This window comes from Bufo gargarizans, chromosome 2 (genome assembly GCF_014858855.1).
Source record: "Bufo gargarizans isolate SCDJY-AF-19 chromosome 2, ASM1485885v1, whole genome shotgun sequence".
Lineage (NCBI taxonomy): Eukaryota > Metazoa > Chordata > Amphibia > Anura > Bufonidae > Bufo > Bufo gargarizans.
In genome coordinates this window covers 630,798,042-630,812,324 of record NC_058081.1, presented here as the reverse complement: position 1 = coordinate 630,812,324, position 14,283 = coordinate 630,798,042, and the positions used below count along the sequence as shown (strand labels likewise).

Below are 14,283 nucleotides of genomic sequence, written 5' to 3'. Positions count from 1 at the left end.
CATGTCCACAGAGCCAGCTGGTCCAGCCACGGAGACCATGTCCACAGAGCCAGCTGGTCCAGCCACGGAGACCATGTCCACAGAGCCAGCTGGTCCAGGCACGGAGACCATGTCCACAGAGCCAGCTGGTCCAGGCACGGAGACCATGTCCACAGAGCCAGCTGGTCCAGGCACGGAGACCATGTCCACAGAGCCAGCTGGTCCAGGCACGGAGACCATGTCCACAGAGCCAGCTGGTCCAGCCACGGAGACCATGTCCACAGAGCCAGCTGGTCCAGGCACGGAGACCATGTCCACAGAGCCAGCTGGTCCAGGCACGGAGACCATGTCCACAGAGCCAGCTGGTCCAGCCACGGAGACCATGTCCACAGAGCCAGCTGGTCCAGCCACGGAGACCATGTCCACAGAGCCAGCTGGTCCAGCCACGGAGACCATGTCCACAGAGCCAGCTGGTCCAGCCACGGAGACCATGTCCACAGAGCCAGCTGGTCCAGCCACGGAGACCATGTCCACAGAGCCAGCTGGTCCAGCCACGGAGACCATGTCCACAGAGCCAGCTGGTCCAGCCACGGAGACCATGTCCACAGAGCCAGCTGGTCCAGCCACGGAGACCATGTCCACAGAGCCAGCTGGTCCAGCCACGGAGACCATGTCCACAGAGCCAGCTGGTCCAGCCACGGAGACCATGTCCACAGAGCCAGCTGGTCCAGCCACGGAGACCATGTCCACAGAGCCAGCTGGTCCAGCCACGGAGACCATGTCCACAGAGCCAGCTGGTCCAGCCACGGAGACCATGTCCACAGAGCCAGCTGGTCCAGCCACGGAGACCATGTCCACAGAGCCAGCTGGTCCAGCCACGGAGACCATGTCCACAGAGCCAGCTGGTCCAGCCTCGGAGACCAGTGTGGATGATGATGCGTTCCAGGCAATAAAAGGGAAAAACAGCATAGTGAAGAGAATACCTGAGTTACAGTGCACTGGGAGAAGATCAGAAGGAAGAGGCACAAATGGAGCAAGTTCATTCACTCAATCCTGAGGATGACCCTCAGAAAGAGGATCTTGTTTCCTCAGTGTCCACCAAAAGATGGGGCACTACAGGTCACAGCAGTGGGAGGAGGAAAAAAAAGGCAAAGTCTAAGTAACCTGAATAAAACTGCAAAAAATGTGAACAGTGTAAAGACTAAGAACACGAAGCAAGCGAGTTTCTCAGGAGAGATCTGATGTTTTTTCCATCCATACAGGAGACTTTTCTGAAGAGCAATGCTCATGAGTTTGCAGCCAGGAGACGAGAAGAGTCTTTCTGGTCCTTTGTGCTGGAGAGAAATTATTGTGCGATGGAGGAACATCCATGTGTCAGCATTTATATAATGTTTGTGATGTTTATTGTAACGGGGTGCCGAAGGCGCACTCGGTCTCCCATCAGCCGCAGACCTGCTGCTTAGCTTCGGGAGCGAGGATCTGTGTTTGGCCTCGTTCCTAGGGCGGCCTTGCTAGCTGGGAGGCTCCCTGCTCCTAGGTCTGCCTTGAGCGCCGAGCCGATCACTCGGTGCTCGACTTGTTTGTCTGACGGTCATGTGACGCTGGCCACGTCACATGACCCTCACTCCCCACTATAAATACAGGCGGCCTGCTGGCTATAGGTTGACTGTGATTTTCGTCCTATAGGCTGTGTACTTTATTGTTTATTAGGCTACCTCTGGAATTGAACCTCGATCCGCCTTTTGACACCTCTTCTGCCTGCTCCCTGTACCTTGACGCTGATTTTGACCTCTGCTTGTTTACGGATTTGTCTTTGCCTCTTCCCTTGTTCTGACGTGACCTCCTGGACTGACGTCGGCTAGTTGACCCTCCTCGCCTTCCGTTTTTGTTCTACCTCTTGTCTGCTTATTGTAACTTCTCAGTGGCTGTCCTCTTCCCTGCTGTCTCTTTCTCTCTGCTTGCACTTAGTAGGTTAGGGACTGTCGCCCAGTTGCGCCCCGTCACCTAGGGCGGGTGGTGCAAGTAGGCAGGGACATGGGACTGAGTGGCAGCTCAGGGGGTGTACCTCCACTCTATCTTGATTCCCGTGATATTTATGTAATGTAACTTTATTTCATTTATTTTCTATTACTTTATTGTAAATATATTGTAATATTTTGTTGCTTGATTTTAAATAAAAAGATCATTATAGTAGTTACATTCTTGTTCATAGTGGATAATATTATAGTATATTCTTGTACATAGGAGGCAGTATTATAGGCAGTATATATTCTTGTATATAGGGGGAAGTATTATATTAGTTATAGTCTTGTACATCTTGTACATTGTACATAGGAGGCAGTATTATAGTATATTCTTGTATATAGGAGGAAGTATTATATTAGTTATATTCTAGTACATAGGGGGCAGTATTATAGTAGTTATATTCTTGTACATAGGGGGCAGCATTATATTAGTTAGTCAGGTCCATAAATATTGGGACATCGACACAATTCTAACATTTTTGGCTCTATACACTACCACAATGGATTTGAAATGAAACGAACAACATGTGCTTTTACTGCAGACTGTCAGCTTTAACCACTTCAACCCCGCTAGCTAAAACCCCCTTAATGACTAGGCCACTTTTTACACTTCTGCACTACACTACTTTCACAGTTTATTGCTCGGTCATGCAACTTACCACCCAAATGAATTTTACCTCCTTTTCTTCTCACTAATAGAGCTTTCATTTGGTGGTATTTCATTGCTGCTGCCATTTTAACTTTTTTTGTTATTAATCGAAATTTAACGATTTTTTTGCAAAAAAATGACATTTTTCACTTTCAGTTGTAAAATTTTGCAAAAAAAAACGACATCCATATATAAATTTTTCGCTAAATTTATTGTTCTACATGTCTGATAAAAAAAAAAATGTTTGGGTAAAAAAAAAATGGTTTGGGTAAAAGTTATAGCGTTTACAAACTATGGTACAAAAATGTGAATTTTCCGCTTTTTGAAACAGCTCTGACTTTCTGAGCACCTGTCATGTTTCCTGAGGTTCTACAATGCCCAGACAGTACAAACACCCCACAAATGACCCCATTTCGGAAAGTAGACACCCTAAGGTATTCACTGATGGGCATAGTGAGTTCATAGAACTTTTTATTTTTTGTCACAAGTTAGCGGAAAATGATTTATTTTTTATTTTATTTTTTTCTTACAAAGTCTCATATTCCACTAACTTGTGACAAAAAAAAAAAATTCTAGGAACTCGCCATGCCCCTCACGGAATACCCTGAGGTGTCTTCTTTCCAAAATGGGGTCACTTGTGGGGTAGTTATACTGCCCTGGCATTTTAGGGGCCCATATGCGTGAGAAGTAGTTTGCAATCAAAATCTGTAAAAAATGGCTGGTGAAATCCTAAAGGTGCTCTTTGGAATGTGTGCCCCTTTGCCCACCTAGGCTGCAAAAAAGTGTCACACATCTGGTATCGCCGTACTCAGGAGAAGTTGGGGAATGTGTTTTGGGGTGTCATTTTACATATACCCATGCTGGGTGAGATAAATATCTTGGTCAAATGCCAACTTTGTATAAAAAAAAATGGGAAATGTTGTCTTTTGCCAAGATATTTCTCTCACCCAGCATGGGTATATGTAAAATGACACCCCAAAACACATTCCCCAACTTCTCCTGAGTACGGCGATACCAGATGTGTGACACTTTTTTGCAGCCTAGGTGGGCAAAGGGGCACACATTCCAAAGAGCACCTTTAGGATTTCACCAGCCATTTTTTACAGATTTTGATTTCAAACTACTTCTCACGCATATGGGCCCCTAAAATGCCAGGGCAGTATAACTACCCCACAAGTGACACCATTTTGGAAAGAGGACACCCCAAGGTATTCCATGAGGGGCATAGCGAGTTCCTAGAATTTATTTTTTTTGGCACAAGTTAGTGGAATATGAGACTTTGTAAGAAAAAAAAAAAATCTGCATTTTCCACTAACTTGTGACAAAAAATAAAAAATTCTAGGAACTCGCCATGCCCCTCACAGAATACCTTGGGGTGTCTTCTTTCCAAAATGGGGTCACTTGTGGGGCAGTGCCTGGCATTCTAGGGGCCCTAATGTGTGGTAAGTAGTTTGAAATCAAAATGTGTAAAAAATGACCTGTGAAATCCTAAAGGTGCTCTTTGGAATGTGTTCCCCTTTGCCCACCTAGGCGGCAAAAAAGTGTCACACATCTGGTATCGCCGTACTCAGGAGAAGTTGGGGAATGTGTTTTGGGGTGTCATTTTACATATACCCATGCTGGGTGAGAGAAATATCTTGGCAAAACACAACTTTTCCCATTTTTTTTATACAAAGTTGGCATTTGACCAAGATATTTATCTCACCCAGCATGGGTATATGTAAAATGACACCCCAAAACACATTCCCCAACTTCTCCTGAGTACGGCGATATCAGATGTGTGACACTTTTTTGCAGCCTAGATGCGCAAAGCGGCCCAAATTCTTTTTAGGAGGGCATTTTTAGACATTTGGATCCCAGACTTCTTCTCACGCTTTCGGGCCCCTAAAATGCCAGGGCAGTATAAATAACCAACATGTGACCCCATTTTGGAAAGAAGACACCCCAAGGTATTCAATGAGGGGCATGCCGAGTTCATAGAATAATTTTTTTTTTTGGCACAAGTTAGCGGAAATTTTTATTTTTTTTGTATTTTCTCACAAAGTCTCCCTTTCCGCTAACTTGGGACAAAAATTTCAATCTTTCATGGACTCAATATGCCCCTCACGGAATACCTTGGGGTGTCTTCTTTCCGAAATGGGGTCACATGTGGGGTATTTATACTGCCCTGGCATTTTAGGGGCCCGAAAGCGTGAGAAGAAGTCTGGAATATAAATGTCTAAAAAATGTTATGCATTTGGATTCCGTGAGGGGTATGGTGAGTTCATGTGAGATTTAATTTTTTGACACAAGTTAGTGGAATATGAGACTTTGTAAGAAAAATAAAATATCTATTTCCGCTAACTTGTGCCAAAAAAATGTCTGAATGGAGCCTTACAGGGGGTGATCAATGACAGGGGGGTGATCAGGGAGTGTATATGAGGTGATCACCCCCCTGTAAGGCTCCATTCAGACGTCCGTATGTGTTTTGCGGATCCGATCCATGGATCCGTGGATCCGTAAAAATCATACGGACGTCTGAATGGAGCCTGACAGGGGGGTGATCAATGACAGGGGGTGATCAGGGAGTGTATATGAGGTGATCACCCCCCTGTAAGGCTCCATTCAGACGTCCGTATGTGTTTTGCGGATCCGATCCATGGATCCGTAAAAATCATACGGACGTCTGAATGGAGCCTTACAGGGGGGGGGTGATCAGGGAATCTATATGGGTGATCACCCGCCTGTCATTGATCACCCCCCGTAAGGCTCCATTCAGACGTCCATATGTGTTTTGCGGATCCGATCCATGTATCCGTGGATCCGTAAAAATCATACGGACGTCTGAACGGAGCATGACAGGGGGGTGATCGATCAATGACAGGGGGGTGATCGATCAATGACAGGGGGGTGATCGATCAATGACAGGGGGGTGATCGATCAATGACAGGGGGGTGATCGATCAATGACAGGGGGGTGATCGATCAATGACAGGGGGGTGATCAGGGAATCTATATGGGTGATCACCTGCCTGTCATTGATCACCCCCCTGTAAGGCTCCATTCAGACGTCCGTATGTGTTTTGCGGATCCGATTCATGTATCTGTGGATCCGTAAAAATCATACGGACGCCTGAACGGAGCCTGACAGGGGGGTGATCAATGACAGGGGGGTGATCAGGGCGTCTATATGGGGTGATCAGGGGTTCATAAAGGGGTTAATAAGTGACAGGGGGGGTGTAGTGTAGTGGTGTTTTGTGGTACTTTACACAGCTACCTGTGTCCTCTGGTGGTCGATCCAAACAAAAGGGACCACCAGAGGACCAGGTAGCAGGTATATTAGACGCTGTTATCAAAACAGCGTCTAATATACCTGTTAGGGGTTAAAAAAATCGCATCTCCAGCCTGCCAGCGAACGATCGCCGCTGGCAGGCTGGAGATCCTGTCTCTTACCTTCCGTTCCGCGTTCACAGGAAGTCACGGCTCTCGCGAGATGACGCGTATATGTGTCACTCTGCGCAGAGCTGCTGCCTCCGGACCGCAGATCTGCGTTAGGCGGTCCGGAGGCGGTTAATTTGAGGGTATTTACATCCAAATCGGGTGAACGGTGTAGGAATTACAACAGTTTGCATATGTGCCTCCCACTTGTTAAGGAACCAAAAGTAATGGGACAGAATAATAATCATAAAGCAAATTTTCACTTTTTAATACTTGGTTGCAAATCCTTTGCAGTCAATTACAGCCTGAAGTCTGGAACACATAGACATCACCAGAAGCTGGGTTTCATCCCTGGTGATGCTCTGCCAGGCCTCTACTGCAACTGTCTTCAGTTCCTGCTTGTTCTTGGGGCATTTTCCCTTCAGTTTTGTCTTCAGCAAGTGAAATGCATGCTCAATCGGATTCAGGTCAGGTGATTGACTTGGCCATTGCATAACATTCCACTTCTTTCCCTTAAAAAACAATTTGGTTGCTTTTGCAGTATGCTTTGGGTCATTGTCCATCTGCACTGTGAAGCGCTGTCCAATGAGTTCTGAAGCATTTGGCTGAATATGAGCAGATAATATTGCCCGAAATACTTCGGAATTCATCCTGCTGCTTCTGTCATCAATAAATACAAGAGAACCAGTTCCATTGGCAGCCATACATGCCCACGCCATGACACTACCACCACCATGCTTCACTGATGAGGTGGTATGCTTAGGATCTTGAGCAGTTCCTTTTCTTCTCCATACCCTTCTCTTCTCATCACTCTGGTACAAGTTGATCTTGGTCTCATCTGTCCATAGGATGTTGTTCCAGAACTGTGAAGGCTTTTTTAGATGTCGTTTGTCGAACTCTAATCTGGCCTTCCTGTTTTTGAGGCTCACTCTGGTGAAGTCTTCTCTTGATTTTTAACTTTGACACACATACACCTACCTCCTGGAGAGTGTTCTTGATCTGGCCAACTGTTGTAAAGGATGTTTTCTTCACCAGGGAAATAATTCTTCGGTCATCCACCACAGTTGTTTTCCGTGGTCTTCCGTGTCCTTTGGTGTTGCTGTGCTCACCGGTGTGTTCCTTCTTTTTCAGAATGTTTCATACAGTTGTTTTGGCCACGCCTAATGTTTTTGCTATCTCTCTGATGGTTTTTTTTTGGGTTTTTTTTCAGCCTAATGATGGCTTGCTTCAATGATAGCTCTTTGGATCTCATCTTAAGAGTTGACAGCAACAGATTCCAAAGGCAAATAGCACACTTGAAATTAACTCTGGACCTTTTATCTGCTCATTGCAATTAGGATAATTAGGGAATAACACACACCTGGCCATGGAACAACTGAGAAGCCAATTGTCCCATTACTTTTGGTCCCTTAACAAGTGGGAGGCACATATACAAACTGTTGTAATTCCTACACCGTTCACCTGATTTGGATGTAAATACCCTCACATTAAAGCCGACAGTCTGCAGTTAACCGCTTGCCGCCACGCTAACGCCGAAAGGCGTCATCGCGGCGGCTCTCCCAGGTCACACTAACGCCAATAGGCGTCATCTCGCGAGACGCGAGATTTCCTGTGAACGCGCGCACACAGGCGCGCGCGCTCACAGGAACGGAAGGTAAGCGAGTGGATCTCCAGCCTGCCAGCGGCGATCGCTCGCTGGCAGGCTGGAGATGTGATTTTTTTTAACCCCTAACAGGTATATTAGACGCTGTTTTGATAACAGCGTCTAATATACCTGCTACCTGGTCCTCTGGTGGTCCCTTTTGTTTGGATCGACCACCAGAGGACACAGGCAGCTCAGTAAAGTAGCACCAAACACCACTACACTACACCCCCCCCTGTCACTTATTAACCCTTTATGAACCACTGATCACCCCATATAGACTCCCTGATCACCCCCCTGTCATTGATCACCCCCCTGTCATTGATCACCCCCCTGTAAGGCTCCATTCAGAGGTCCGTATGATTTTTACGGATCCACGGATACATGGATCGGATCCGCAAAACGCATACTGGACGTCTGAATGGAGCCTTACAGGGGGGTGATCAATGACAATGGGGTGATCACGCATATAGACTTCCTGATCACTTCCCTGTCATTGATCACCCCCCTGTGAGGCTCCATTCAGACGTCCGTATGATTTTTACGGATCCACTGATACATGGATCGGATCCGCAAAACACATGCGGACGTCTGAATGGAGCCTTACAGGGGGGTGATCAATGACAGAGGAGTGATCACCCATATAGACTCCCTGATCACCTCCGTCATTGATCACCCCCCTGTAAGGCTCCATTCAGACGTCCGTATGATTTTCACGGATACATGGATCGGATCCGCAAAACACATACGGACGTCTGAATGGAGCCTTACAGGGGGGTGATCAATGACTGGCGGGTGATCACCCATATAGACTTCCTGATCACCCCGTGTCATTGATCACCCCCCTGTCATTGATCACCCCCCTGTAAGGCTCCATTCAGATGTCCGTATGATTTTTACGGATACATGGATCGGATCCGCAAAACACATACGGACGTCTTAATGGAGCCTTACAGGGGGGTGATCAGGGAGTCTATATGGGATGATCACCCCCCTGTAAGGCTCCATTCATACATCTGTATGTGTTTTACGGATCCACGCATCTATGGATCGGATCCGCAAAACACATACGGACGTCTGAATGGAGCCTTACAGGGGGGTGATCACCCCCCTGTCATTGATCACCCCCCTGTCATTGATCACCCCCCTGTCATTGGTCACCCCCCTGTAAGGCTCCATTCAGACGTCTGCATGTGTTTTACGGATCCACGCATCTATGGATCGGATCCGCAAAACACATACGGACGTCTGAATGGAGCCTTACAGGGGGGTGATCACCCCATATACACTCCCTGATCACCCCCCTGTCATTGATCACCCCCCTGTCATTGATCACCCCCCTGTAAGGCTCCATTCAGACGTCTGCATGTGTTTTACGGATCCACGCATCTATGGATCGGATCCGCAAAACGCATACGGACGTCTGAATGGAGCCTTACAGGGGGGTGATCAGTGACAGGGGGGTGATCACCTCATATACACTCCCTGATCACCCCCTGTCATTGATCACCCCCCTGTCATTGATCACCCCCCTGTAAGGCTCCATTCAGACGCCCATATGTGTTTTACGGATCCACGCATCTATGGATCGGATCCGCAAAACGCATACGGACGTCTGAATGGAGCCTTACAGGGGGTGATCAATGACAGGGGGGTGATCACCCCATATACACTCCCTGATCACCCCCCTGTCATTGATCACCCCCATGTAAGGCTCCATTCAGACGTCCGTATGTGTTTGCGGTTCCGATCCATGTATCCGGGATCCGTAAAAAACATATAGACGTCTGAATGGAGCCTTTCAGAGGGGTGGTCAATGACAGAGGGGTGATCAGTGACAGGGGGGTGATCACCCCATATACACTCCCTGATCACCCCCCTGTCATTGATCGCCCCCTGTAAGGCTCCATTCAGACATTTTTTTTGGCCCAAGTTAGCGGAAATATTTTTTATTTTATTTTTTCTTACAAAGTCTCATATTCCACTAACTTGTGTCAAAAAATAAAATCTCACATGAACTCACCATACCCCTCACGGAATCCAAATGCGTAACATTTTTTAGACATTTATATTCCAGACTTCTTCTCACGCTTTAGGGCCCCTAAAAAGCCAGGGCAGTATAAATACCCCACATGTGACCCCATTTCGGAAAGAAGACACCCCAAGGTATTCCGTGAGGGGCATATTGAGTCCATGAAAGATTTACATTTTTGTCCCAAGTTAGCGGAAAGGGAGACTTTGTGAGAAAAAAAATAAAAAAAAAAATTTCCGCTAACTTGTGCCCAAAAAAAAAATTTCTATGAACTCGCCATGCCCCTCATTGAATACCTTGGGGTGTCTTCTTTCCAAAATGGGGTCACATGTGGGGTATTTATACTGCCCTGGCATTTTAGGGGCCCGAAACCGTGAGAAGAAGTCTGGGATCCAAACGTCTAAAAATGCCCCCCTAAAAGGAATTTGGGCCCCTTTGCGCATCTAGGCTGCAAAAAAGTGTCACACATCTGGTATCGCCGTACTCAGGAGAAGTTGGGCAATGTGTTTTGGGGTGTCATTTTACATATACCCATGCTGGGTGATATAAATATCTTGGTCAAATGCCAACTTTGTATAAAAAAATGGGAAAAGTTGTCTTTTGCCAAGATATTTCTCTCACCCAGCATGGGTATATGTAAAATGACACCCCAAAACACATTCCCCAACTTCTCCTGAGTACGGCGATACCAGATGTGTGTCACTTTTTTGCAGCCTAGGTGGGCAAAGGGGCACACATTCCAAAGAGCACCTTTCGGATTTCACCGGTCATTTTTTACACATTTTGATTTCAAACTACTTACCACACATTAGGGCCCCTAGAATGCCAGGGCAGTATAACTATGCCACAAGTGACCTCATTTTGGAAAGAAGACACCCCAAGGTATTCCGTGAGGGGCATGGCGAGTTCCTAGAATTTTTTATTTTTTGTCACAAGTTAGCGGAAAATTATGATTTTTTTTATTTTTTATATTTCTTTTTTTTTTTTCTTACAAAGTCTCAGATTCCACTAACTTGTGACAAAAAATAAAAAATTCCAGGAACTCGCCATGCCCCTCACGGAAAACCTTGGGGTGTCTTCTTTCCAAAATGGGGTCACTTGTGGGGTAGTTATACTGCCCTGGCAATTTAGGGGCCCTAATGTGTGCGAAGTAGTTTGAAATCAAAATCTGTAAAAAATGGCCGGTGAAATCCTAAAGGTGCTCTTTGGAATGTGTGCCCCTTTGCCCACCTAGGCTGCAAAAAAGTGACACACATCTGGTATCGCCGTACTCAGGAGAAGTTGGGGAATGTGTTTTGGGGTGTCATTTTACATATACCCATGCTGGGTGAGAGAAATATCTCTGCAAAAGACAACTTTTCCCATTTTTTTATACAAAGTTGGCATTTGACCAAGATATTTATCTCACCCAGCATGGGTATATGTAAAATGACACCCCAAAACACATTGCCCAACTTCTCCTGAGTACGGCGATACCAGATGTGTGACACTTTTTTGCAGCCTAGGTGGGCAAAGGGGCACACATTCCAAAGAGCACCTTTAGGATTTCACCGGCCATTTTTTACAGATTTTGATTTCAAACTACTTCGCACACATTAGGGCCCCTAAATTGCCAGGGCAGTATAACTACCCCACAAGTGACCCCATTTTGGAAAGAAGACACCCCAAGGTATTTCGTGATGGGCATAGTGAGTTCATGGAAGTTTTTATTTTTTGTCACAAGTTAGTGGAATATGAGACTTTGTAAGAAAAAATAAATAAATAAATAATCATCATTTTCCGCTAACTTGTGACAAAAAATAAAAAGTTCTATGAACTCACTATGCCCATCAGCGAATACCTTAGGGTGTCTACTTTCCGAAATGGGGTCATTTGTGGGGTGTTTGTACTGTCTGGGCATTGTAGAACCTCAGGAAACATGACAGGTGCTCAGAAAGTCAGAGCTGCTTCAAAAAGCGGAAATTCACATTTTTGTACCATAGTTTGTAAACGCTATAACTTTTACCCAATTACCCAAAATTTTTTTTTTTATCAAAGACATGTAGAACAATAAATTTAGCGAAAAATTTATATATGGATGTCGTTTTTTTGCAAAATTTTACAACTGAAAGTGAAAAATGTCATTTTTTTGCAAGAAAATCGTTAAATTTCGATTAATAACAAAAAAAGTAAAAATGTCAGCAGCAATGAAATACCACCAAATGAAAGCTCTATTTGTGCGAAGAAAAGGAGGTAAAATTAATTTGAGTGGTAAGTTGCATGACCGAGCAATAAACCGCTAAAGTTGTGGAGTGCCGATTTGTAAAAAAGGACCTGGTCACTAGGGGGGTATAAACCTGTGGTCCTTAAGTGGTTAAAGCACATCTTGTTTTTCTTTTCAAATCCATTGTGGTGGTGTATAGAGCCAAAAATCTTAGAATTGTGTCGATGTCCCAGTATTTATGGAACTGACTGTATATTCTTGTACATAGGGGGCAGTATTATAGTAGTTATATTCTTGTACATAGGGGGCAGTATTATAGTAGTTACATTCTTGTACATAGGGGGCAGTATTATAGTAGTTACATTCTTGTACATAGGGGGCAGTATTATAGTAGTTATATTCTTGTACATAGGGAGCAGTATTATAGTAGATATATTCTTGTACATAGGGGGCAGTATTATAGTAGTTACATTCTTGTACATAGGGGGCAGTATTATAGCAGTTACATTCTTGTACATAGGGGGCAGTATTATAGTAGTTACATTCTTGTACATAGGGGGCAGTATTATAGTAGTTACATTCTTGTACATAGGGGGCAGTATTATAGTAGTTACATTCTTGTACATAGGGGGCAGTATTATAGTAGTTACATTCTTGTACATAGGGGGCAGTATTATAGTAGTTACATTCTTGTACATAGGGGGCAGTATTATAGTAGTTACATTCTTGTACATAGGAGACTGTATTTTATAGTAATTATATTCTCGTACTTGGGGGAAGTATTTATTTCCAGAACAGTACAAATATAGCCACTTTTTCGAAAAAGTCCCCAGGAGCGAACAGCCACTTTAAAAGCCATTTTCCTGATAACAGTCTCTTTTTATATTTCTACGAACCAAAGCAAATTTACAGTGAAACTTAGGATTGTTTCCTATAGCGAATAATGTTAGAATATCTTATAGTTTATAACAGCAGAAAGAATCAGATTTTTCTGCTGGTCTTTGACCTTAAATAACAATTCTACACCGACACTTTGTTGGTATGCACAAATCTACATGAACCATATTTGCTTTTTGGTCTCTGCATGCATAATTGTGTACGGAGGCTCTGCCATAACCCATTCCCCAGAAAACTCTTGATTTACAGCTACATGTTGTCAATTTGGGTGTAAAGCCGTGTGATTGACATCCTCTTTGTAGCGCTTGTATCTGTCATAACTGTCAGCATGTATTTCCGCCAAAGAGAAATCTCACGTCCTGTCATATCGACACAAACTTGCACACTCAGTACGTGAGAGCAGCATTAAGCATTGTTCTGCAGTAGTAGTGTTATTTTTATTCCCCCCCCCCCCTTTCCTTCTACCTAACCACTCCTAAATGGATTTTTAGCTGGGCAGCAAAAGCCATAGATGCAGAGCTTTTACCCATCCTGAATTTGACCCGGGAGGGAGTTGCTTAAAATGCATTCCTCATTGTGTGCGCTGCAATATTTACACAATCTGCAGATCTTTGCCTTTTTCTAGATTATATCTGTCTCCCTTCAGTTTCATCTTTTCACCTCAGATCTTCTGTCTGGCTGGGAAAGGGGAGGTAAGTGCTTTTTCGTACTGGGGTCCAACTTTTTATGCTTCTAAACTGCATTGGTAAATTATGTTTATTGTTGACAGCTACTGTAGATGATGGTTTTAATTATTGGACTTTGCATTTATGGGAATTAGTATGCACTTGTGGCTGACCAGCGCTCTGTTATTACTACTGTAATATCTGCATGTGTGGGGAGCATGTCATGGTCGTATATGTTGTATTGGTAATAATAACGTTGCTCTCCTTTTTGTCCAGTAGTGGTGACTTAAAGGGACTCTGTCACCAGTTTCTAACCCCCCCTTTTAAAACTATTGTTCTCTCCATGGTGCCCTTGTCATTACAAAGCTGTTGTTATAAGATAAATCCGCCGTGTAGTTTTGATAAAAATCGCTTTTATCTAACCTGTCAATCTTCTGGATAAGGTGCCCAGGGCGTTTCTGAAGGTCTGAATCTGCCGCTCTCCGCCGCCGCCGTTAGTGCCCAGCTCCTCCCATGATCCTTTCAGCGCCACCTGGATGTAATGAAATCCGCCTCCGGCTCTCCTCAGTGCCCCCTCCTCCTTTTCAAAGATCCCGCGCGTGCGCACAGGCCTGTGCCTGATGCGCCCGTGCGGACTTTAGATTCTGCCTCGTTGAGCGAAGTGCGCATGCGCGAACGCGCGCTTCGCTCAACGAGGCAGAATCTAAAAGTCTGCACGGGCGCATCAGGCACAGGCCTGTGCGCACGCGCGGGATCTTTGAAAAGGAGGAGGGGGC

General features: G+C 45.1%; 1 protein-coding gene across 4 annotated transcripts in view; it reads left to right on the top strand.

Annotated features, from left to right (window-relative positions):
- KCNAB2 (potassium voltage-gated channel subfamily A regulatory beta subunit 2) overlaps positions 1–14,283 on the top strand; it is a 261,952-nt gene that overhangs the window by 31,190 nt on the left and 216,479 nt on the right. Inside the window, exon 1 of one of the 4 annotated variants that reach the window (XM_044282158.1) lies at positions 13,363–13,534. The exons of the other annotated variants lie outside the window; for them this stretch is intronic. The gene's annotated coding sequence lies outside the window, so the exon portion shown is untranslated. Of the gene's footprint in view, positions 1–13,362; positions 13,535–14,283 lie in introns of those variants that run through there. 4 annotated transcript variants of the gene reach the window in all.